The sequence below is a fragment of the Aristolochia californica genome, unplaced genomic scaffold (assembly GCF_029961685.1).
Source record: "Aristolochia californica isolate CCGP_79_NKW_82.1479 unplaced genomic scaffold, dmAriCali1.0.hap1 SCAF_4, whole genome shotgun sequence".
Lineage (NCBI taxonomy): Eukaryota > Viridiplantae > Streptophyta > Magnoliopsida > Piperales > Aristolochiaceae > Aristolochia > Aristolochia californica.
The window spans coordinates 10925947-10936692 of NW_027182103.1; positions in this window are offsets into that span (position 1 = coordinate 10925947).

The following is a 10746-nucleotide window of genomic DNA, read 5'->3' on the forward strand; positions in this document are numbered from 1 at the left end:
ACGGGCAGGTTTTTACAGATGCTCTGCAGACCACTCAGTATTTATTGAGAACACAGCAAGAGGTAAGGTGATTCTAGCTATTTATGTTGATGATATCATTTTAACTGGAAGTGACTCTGAGGGCATTGAAAAAATAAAAGAAAAAATATGTGCTGAATTCAAGACAAAGGATCTTCGATTACTAAAATACTTTTTGGGTATTGAGCTCTTACAATCCAGACATGGGATTATTCTATCCCAAAGAAAATATGCCCTTGATCTACTAAAAGAAACAGGTATGTTGGGATGCAAACCGGTAGACACTCCTATGGCTGCAAATACAAAGTTATGTGGAGGCACTAGAGAAGACGTGGATATTGGCAAATATCAAAGGTTAGTAGGGCTTCTTATTTACCTATGTGTAACGAGGCCAGATATTTCATATGTAGTAAGTGTGGTAAGTCAGTACATGCACAAGCCACAACTTAATCGTTGGCAAGCCCTTGAGAGGATAAGTTATCTGAAAGGGGCTCCTGGAAGGGAACTCCTCTATAAAAAACATGGACACTTCAACATTGAGGGATTCGCGGATGTAGACTGGGTTGGATCCCCAAATGATAGATAATCTACTTTTGGGTTTTGCATGATGTTTGGAGGAAATCTGGTTACATGGAAAAGCAAAAAACAAAATGTGGTATCACGGTGTAGTGCAGAAGCAGAATACAGAGCCATGGCACACACTGTAAGTGAAATTTTATGGATAAGGTCCCTTTTCACTGAATTGGGATTTTATAAAGAAGCTCCAATGGATCTATATTGTGACAACCATGCAGCAGTACATATTGCATCAAATCCAGTCTTCCATGAGAGGACAAAGCACATTGAAGTTGATTGGCACTTTATACGAGAAAAATTCCAAGTTGGTCTTTTATCCCTGAAGCACATCTCCTCAGAAAATCAAGTTGTAGACATCCTCACCAAACCAGTCACTCACAAGATCATGTGTACCATATGCAGCAAGCTGGATGTTTATGACTTCTTCTCACCCTCATCTTGAGGGGGAGTGTTACAATGTGGGGACCACCATGGTGCTCAAGTTGGTGGAACCCACCATGAGGACGTAGGTCATTAAGAAGAATCCTAGAGGACTTGGGACACCAAGAAGAGTCATCTCCCAAAGCAAGCTCGAGTAAAGGAATTAGGAAGCACAAGCTGAGTTGATTTAGAAGACTTGAAGATCAAGTGGGGCCCACAAGATCTCACAAGCTGGCACAATTATCAAGGTGCGTTGGAGAATCATGAAGGGCCCAGTAGGATAAGGCCATGAGCTTGCTTATCCCTTATATTCACGTGGATAATAAAGAACTCCTATTTCTACTCCAATGAGTCTTCTAGGAGTTCTAGTTTGAATAGACTTACTTATATTGAAGAGTTAGAGTTTGAATGTAATTAGGATTGAATGACAACTTGTATGAGGGCTCTACCTCCTCCTCTCCTATAAATTGAGAGGTTCTAATTCAGAATTAATCAAGCAACACATTCAATCCCGAGCTAGTTCTCTCTCTTCCTTTCCTTGCATGGCGCATCTCATCCTTTCCCTTTATATTTTTTCTGCTCTACCCGAGAGCTTTTCTCCCCTTTTCTCTGTTTTTCTTTCTTCTTTCTTTTGCTCATGATTATGGAAAAGGGGACCTAAATTCAACAAGAGTTTATGTATGGAAAAAATTAAAAATAATAACAAATGTAAGTAAAGAAAATTTATTCGCACACCACAACCGAACACAAACGTTTTTTTGTCCATGTTTTCTAAATTCCACTAGTTCCACCCCAATGGCTTGGAATTTGATAAGAGAGAGATTTCTAACAGATCCTAACATATTTTATATATGGATATGCATGCTTGAAACATGTTCCAGATGCAAATGGCCTATGGATCCAAACCTATTAAAGAGAACAACAAATGCTCATTAAATTCTCAAGTGAACGTGTTGTGGGATATTTACCCGAGTCAAACAAGCCATTATTTTACCCATTTAAAAAAAATTGACCTAACAATCACAGATGATTTGTAAAGTTATTTATTGGTCAATCATGCATAACAGGCTATGTTTTTGAAAGAAATGACTTATGGATTGGGAGTCAACACTCAGTTAAAAATCCCCCGCCTCCCCCTTTTTCCCTAACATTGCAAAACCTAATATATAAAAACTAAAAGAGTTTGCAATCCCATAAAGTTACAGAGACTTTTTTGGGATATCTCTCTCTACATTTGTGCATTTCCATTATATTTTAGATGTACACTTTTTTTCTTAAATCAAAACATTGATTTTTCTCTTTCCAATTCGCTCGTAAACAAGAACATAAAGGCAAATAAATCACAACAAAAAGAATATTTTAGAGTTTATTTATGGAAAAAATAAAAAACAATAACAAATGTAAGTAAAGAAATTTTTTTCACACACCACAAACGAACACAAAAGTTTTTTTGTCCAAGTTTTTGAAATTCAACTAGTTCAACCCTAATGGCTTGGAATTTGATAAGGAAGAGATTTCTAACTGATCCTAACATGTTTTAAATATGGATATGCATGCTTGAAACAAGTTAAAGATGCAAATACCTTATGGATCCAAACCTTTAAAAATGAACAAAAAATGCTCATTAAATTCTCAAGTGAACGTGCGTTGAAATTTACCAAGGTCAAACAAGCCATTAATTTGCCCATTTACAAAAAGCTGACCTAACAATCACAGATGATTTGTAAAGTGATTTATCGGTCAATCATGTGTAACAGGCTATGTTTTGTAAGAAATCACTTATGGATTGGGAGTCAATACTAAATTAAAAATCCCCCGCCACCCCCATTTCCCGATTATTGCAAAACCTAATATATAAAAATTAAAAGATTTTGCAATCCCTAAAATTTACAGAGAATTTATGGAATTATTTCTCTCTACAATTGTGCATTTCCATTCCATTTTAGATGTACACTTTTATCTTAAATCAAAACTTTGATTTTTCACTTTCTGATGCTCCCGTAAAAAAGAAGATAAAGGCAAATAGATCACAAAAAATTAAAATTTTAGATTTTATGTATGGAAAAAATTTAAAAGAATAAAAAACGTAATAAAAAATATTATTCACACACTACAAACGAACACTAACATTTTTTTGTCCATGTTTTTTAAATTCCACTAGTTCAACCCTAATGGCAAGGAATTGGAAAAGAGAGAGATTTTTAACTGATCCTAACATGTTTTAAATATGGATATACATGCTTGAAACACGTTAAAGAAGCAAATGCCCTATGGATCCAAACCTTTTAAATCGAACAACAAATGCTTATAAAATTCTCAAGTGAACGTGCGGTGGGTTATTTACCCGAGTCAAACAAGCCATTATTTTGCCCATTTGCAAACAGCTGACCTAAAAATCACAGATGACTTGTAAAGTGATTTATCGGTCAATCATGTTTAACAGGCTATGTTTTTGTAAGAAATGACTTACGGATTGGGAGAGAACACTCCGTTAAAAATCCCTGCCTACCACTTTTCCTGATCATTGCAAAACCTAATATATAAAAACTAAAAGAGTTTGAAATCCCTAAACGTTATGGAGACTTTTTACGGTTATCTGTCTCTACATTTTTGCATTTCCATTCCATTTGAGATGTACACTTTTTCTTAAATCAAAACTTGGAGTTTAGACTTTTCGATTCTCTCGTAGACAAGAGGATAAAGGCAATTCGATCACAACAAAATGAAAATTTAAGAGTTAAGTTAGCAAAAAATAAAAAAATAAAAAAATAACAAATGTAAGTAAAGAAAATTTATTCACACACCACAAATGAACACAAAAGTTTTGTTGTCCAAGTTTTTGAAATTCCAATAGTTCAACCCTAATGGCTTGGAATTTGAAAAGAATGTGATTTCTAATTGATCCTAAATTTTTTTAAATATGGATATGCATGGTTGAAACATGTTTTAAAGCGAACAAAAAATGCTCATAAAATTCTCAAGATAATGTGTGGTGGGATATTAACCAGAGTCAAACAAGCCAATATTTTGGCCATTTAAAAAAGATGACCTAACAATCACAGATGATTTTTAAAGTGATTTATCGGTCAATCATGCGTAAGCGTCTATGTTTTTGTAAGAAATGACTTATGGATTGGGAGTCAACACTCAGCTAAAAATCCCGCGCCTCTCCCTTTTCCCTATCATTGCAAAACCTAATAATATGAAAACTAAAAGAGTTTGAAATCCCTTAAAGTTACAAAGACTTTTATGGGTTATCTCTCTCTAAATTTGTGCATTTCTATTCTATTTTAGATGTATAATTTTTTCTTAAATCAAAACTTTGAAGTTTCACTTTTCGATTCTCTCGTAAAGAAGAAGATAAAGGCAAATAGATCAGAAAAAAATAAATATGTTAGAGTTTATGTGTAGAAATTTTTGTAAAAAATAAAAAATTTAATTAAAGATAATTTATTCACATACCACAAGCGAACAAAAAAATTTTGTTGTCCAAGTTTTGGAAATTCCACTAGTTCAACCCTAACGGCTTGGAATTTGATAAGAATGAGATTTCTACTTGATCCTAACATGTTTTAAATATGGATGTGCATGCTTGAAACATGTTAAAGATGCAAATTCCCTAGGGATCCAAACCTTTTAAAGCAAAAAAAAAAATGCTCATTAAATTCTCATTATAATGTGCGGTGGGATATTTACCCGAGTCAAACAAGCCATTATTTTACCCATTTTCAAAAAGATGACCTAACAATCACAAATGATTTGAAAAGCGAATTATCGTTCAATCATGCACACGTGCTATGTTTTTTTAAGAAACGAAGGATTGGGAGTCAACACTCAGTTAAAAATCCCCCACATCACCCTTTTCCCGATCAAAATGAAACCTGATAAATAAAAACTAAAAGAGTTTGAAATACCTAAAAGTTACAGAAACTTTCTGGAAAAATATCTCTCTACATTTGTGCATTTCCATTCCATTTTAGATGTACACCTTTTTCTTAGATCAAAATTTTGAGTGTTCACTTTTCGATTCTTACGTAAACAAGAAGATAAAGGCAAATAGAACACAACAAAATGAAAATTTTAGTGTTCATGTATGTAAAATTAAAAACCGTAAAAAATTTAAGAAAAGAAAATTTATTCACGCACCACAAACAAACACAAAAGTTTTGTTGTCCAAGTTTTTGAAATTCCACTAGTTCAACCCTAATGACTAGGATTTTGATAAGAAAGTGATTTCTTACTGAACCTAACATGTTTTAAATATTGATATGCATGCTTGAAACATGTTAAAGATGCAAATGACTATGGATCCAAACCTTTTAAGGAGAACAAAAAATTCTTATTTTATTCTCAAGTGAACGTGTGGTGGGATATTAACCCGAGTCAAACAAGTCATTATTTTGCCCATTTACCAAAAGCTGACCTAAAAATCACAAATGATTTGTAAAGTGATTTATAGGTAAATCAAGCGTATCGGGCTATGTTTTAGTAAGAAATGACTTATGGATTGGGAGTCAACACAGTTAAAAATCCCTCGGCTCACTCTTTACCCAATCATTGCAAAACCTAATATATAAAAACTAAAAGAGTTTGCAATCCCTAAAAGTTACAGATGTTCTCTTTTTTCGTTCAATTTTAGATGTTCTATTTTTTCTTAAATCAAAAACTTTGAGTTTTCACTTTCTGATTCTCTCGTAAACAACAAGATAAAGGCAAATAGATCACAACAAAATAAAAATTTTAGAGTTCATGATTGGAAAAAACTAAAAAAAATATCAATTGTAAGTAAAGAAAATTATTCACACGCCATAAAAGAATACAAAAGTTTAGTTGTCCAAGTTTGGGAAATTCAACTTGTTCAACCCTAATGGCTAGGAATTTGATAAGAAAGAGATTTCTAATTGATCCTAACATGTTTTAAATATGGATATGCAAGCATGAAACATGTAAAAGATGCAAATGTCCTATGGATCCAAACCTTTTAAAGAAAACAACAAATCCTCGTTAAATTCTCAAGTGAACATGCGATGGGGTATTTACACGAGTCTAACAACCCATTATTTTGCCCATTTACAGAAAGTTGACCTAACAATCACAGATGATTTCTAAAGTGATTTATCGGTCCGTCATGCGTAACGGGCTCTGTTTTTGTAAGAAATGACTTATGGATTGGGAGACAACTCTCAGTTAAAAATTCTCAGCTTCCCCCTTTTCCCGATCATTGCAAAACCTAATATATAAAAACTAAAAGAGTTTGAAATCCCTAGAAGTTACAGAGATTTTTTGGGGTTATCTCTCTCTACATTTGTGCATTTTCATTCCATTTGAGATGTAAACTTTTTTCTTAAATCAAAACTTTGAGTTTTGACTTTCCGATTCTCTTGTAAATGAGAGGATAAAGGCAAATCGATCTCAACAAATGAAATTTTTAGAGTTTGAGTATGGAAAAAGTTAAAATAATAACAAATGTAAGTATAGAAAATTTATTCACACACCACAAACGAACACAAAAGTTTTGTTCTCCAAGTTTTTGAAATTCCACTTGTTCAACCCTAATGGCTTGCAATTGGATAAGAATGTGATTTCTAACTGATCCTAACATGTTTTAAATATGGATATGCATGGTTGAAACATGTTAAAGGTGAAAATTCCCTATGGATCCAAACTTTTTAAAGAGAACAAAAAAACTCCTTAAATTTTCAAGATAATGTGCAGTGGGATATTTACCTGAGTCAAACAAGCCAATATTTTGCCTATTTACAAAAAGATGACCTAACAATCACAGATGATTTGTAAAGTGATTTATCGGTCAATCATGTGTAACCGGCTATGTTTTTCTAAGAAATTACTTATGGATTGGGAGTCAACACTTAGTTAAAAATCCTCCACCTCCCCCTTTTCCCTATCATTGCAAAACCAAATATATAAAAACTAAAAGAGTTTGAAATACCTAAAAGTTACAAAGAATTTTATGGGTTATCCCTCTCTACATTTGTGCATTTCCATTTTATTTTAGATGTACACATTTTTATTAAATCAAAACTTTGAATTTTCACTTTCCGATTCTCTCGTAAAGAAGAAGATAAAGGCAAATAAATCACATCAAAATGAAAATTTTAGAGTTTATGTGTGGAATTTTTTTTAAAAAATAACAAATGTATTTAAAGATAATTTATTCACACACCACAAATGAACACAAAAGTTTTGTTGTCCAAGTTTTGGAAATTCCACTAGTTCAACCCTAACGACTTGGAATTTGATATGAAAGAGATTTCTAACTGATCCTAACATGTTTTAAATATGGATGTGCATGCTTGAAACATGTTAAAGATGCAAATTCCCTATGGATCCAATCCTTTTAAAGCAAAAGAAAAATTCTCATTAAATTCTCATGATAATATGCAGTGGGATATTTACCCGAGTCAAACAAGCCATTATTTTACCCATTTACAAAAAGATGACCTATCAATCACAAATGATTTGTAAAGTGATTTATCATTCAATCATACGTAACGGGCTATGTATTTTTAAGAATTGACTTAAGGATTGGGAATCAACACTCAGTTTAAAATCCCCCGCCTCACCCTATTCCCGATCAAAATAAAACCTGTTAAATAAAAACTAAAAGAGTTTGAAATACCTAAAAGTTATAGAGACTTTCTGGAATTATATCTCTCCACATTTGTGTATCTCCATTCCATTTTAGATGAAATTTTTTTTCTTAAATCAAAACTTTGAGTATTCACTTTCCGATTCTTACGTAAACAAGAAGATAAAGGCAAATAGAACACAACAAAATGAAAATTTTAGAGTTCATGTATGGAAAAAATTAAAAACCATAACTAATGTAAGAAAATAAAATTTATTCAACACCACAAACGAACACAAAAGTTTTGTTGTCCAAGTTTTTGAAATTTGACTTGTTTAACCATAATCGCTTGGATTTTGATAAAAAAGAGATTTCTAACTGAATCTAACATGTTTTAAATATGGATATGCATGCTTGAAACATGTTAAAGATGCAAATGCCCTATGGATCCAAACCTTTTAAAGAGAACAAAAAATGCTCATTATATTCTCAAGTGAACGTGTTGTGGGATATTTACCCGAGTCAAAAAAGTCATTATTTTGCCCATTTACCAAATGCTGACCTAAAAATCACAGATGATTTGTAAAGTGATTTTTAGGTCAATCAAGTGTAATGGGCTATGTTTTTGTAAGAAATTATTTAAGGATTGGGAGTCAACACTCAGTTAAAATCCCCCGCCTCCCCCTTTTCCCAATCATTGCAAAACCTAATATATAAAAACTGAAAGAGTTTGCAATCCCTAAAAGTTACAGAGACTTTTTTGAATTATCTCTCTCCACATTTGTGTATTTCCATTCCATTTTAGACGTTCTCTTTTTTATTAAATCAAAAACTTTGATTTCTCACTTTTCGATTCTCTCGTAAACATCAAGATAAAGGCAAATAGATCACAACAAAATAAAAATTTTAGAGTTCAAGTATGGAAAAAACTAAAAAAAATATCAATCGTAAGTAAAGAAAATTATTCACACACCACAAAAGAACACAAATGTTTAGGTTTCCAAGTTTTGGAAATTCCACTTGTTCAACCCTAATGGCTAGGTATTTGATAACAAAGAGATTTCTTACTGATCCTAACATGTTTTAAATATGGATATGCAAGCATGAAACATGTTAAAGATGCAAATGCCCTATGGATCCAAACCTTTTAACGAAACAACAAATGCTCATTAAATTCTCAAGTGAACGTACGGTGGAATATTTACCCGAGTCAAACAAGCCATTATTTTGCCCACTTACAAAAAGCTGACCTAACAACCACAAATGATTTTTAAAGTGATTTATCGTTGAATCATGTGTAACAGGCTATGTATTTTTAAGAAATGACTTAAGGATTGGGAGTCAACACTCAGTTAAAAATCCCCCACCTCACCCTTTTCCCGATCAAAATGAAACCTGATAAATAAAAACTAAAAGAGTTTGAAATACCTTAAAGTTACAGAGACTTTCTGGAATTATCTCTCTCTACATTTGTGCATTTCCATTCCATTTTAGATGTACACCTTTTTCTTAAATCAAAACTTTGAGTGTTCACTTTCTGTTTCTTACGTAAACAATAAGGTAAAGGCAAATAGAACACAACAAAATAAAAATTTTAGAGTTCATGTATCGAAAAAATTAAAAACCATAACAAATGTAAGAAAAGAAAATTTATTCACGAACCACAAACAAACACAAAAGTTTTATTGTCCAAGTTTTTGAAATTCCACTAGTTCAACCCTAATGGCTTGGATTTTGATAAGAAAGGGATTTCTTACTAAGCCTAACATGTTTTAAATATGGATACGCATGCTTGAAACATGTTGAATATGCAAATGCCTATGGATCCAAACCTTTTAAAGAGAACGAAAAATCCTCATTATATTCTCAAGTGAACGTGTGGTGGGATATTAACCCGAGTCAAACAAGTCATTATTTTGCCAATTTACCAAAAGCTGACATAAAAATCACAGATGATTTGTAAAGTGATTTATGGGGGGTTAGTCCCCCAAATAAATTTTTCAAGTTCAAGTTCATGTTTAACATGAAGATCATGTCAGTCATGTACATGAAGATCATCTTCGCACTTGGTGTTAGTGTTGACGACTTCATGTGCACTGGAAAACAGTTTCCAGTGTTAGTGCCCTAACATGAGAAAAACATAAAAAACAAGAGGATCTCTAAACCTTTACAGTGCACTTAATTGCAACATAATCCTTAAACCCCAAATTAGGTAAAACAACCATTATTACAACACGAATAAGTTATTTAATGTATAATTAAATATATTAATATATTTATTAATTGAATTAGATATTTTATTGTGCATTAATATGTTAATTACATGAGCCAATGAAATACGTATATGATTAATTACAAATAATAAATAAATAACATTATAAATAAAAAACAAAAGTAATACGTTAAGTTATTAATTTATTAATAACATATGATATACTTTAACCTAAAAATGAATAATTTAAGAGAAAAAATTGATCTAATCATAACTTTAACACACTATATATTTGTACATAATATATTTTATTTATTATTAATTAATAATATATTATCACAAAATTTAAAACCATTGGTTTAATTAACTATAACAATCGGATAATTATGCCAAAATAATTTATCAAATATTTATTTTAACAATATTTTAATTATGACTATAAAATCACTATTTTAATATAGTAATTGTAAAATAAAAACAATTATTTTATAAATAAAAATTATAAATTAATGATTTTTATGAAGATAGTTTAATTTTTCCTAACTTAGGAAAAATTAAACATCTTCATCTTCCTCAGCAGTGAGCCAGCAGGCAACGGCGATGGAGACAGGGACGGGCTAGACAAAGGCAACGACGGCCAATGCCGATAGAGGCAGCACTCCGACGGTACACCGAGAGGGAGAAGAGAGGGAGACCGAGAAGCTCTGCAACAAATGCTCGACCTCCCGTGCTCTACGGGAATGAGAGAGGGTTGCGGGAATGAGAGAGGGAGCAAAGAATGAGAGAGGGTTGCGGGAATGGAGACGAGAGAGGGAGCAGAGAATGAGAGAGGGCTGCGGGAATGCAATGGCAGAGAGGGTGTGCGGCAGAGAGAGCCTCGAGAGACAGCCCCGTGCGAGAGTCATGTAGATGATTCTCAAAATCGGGTGGA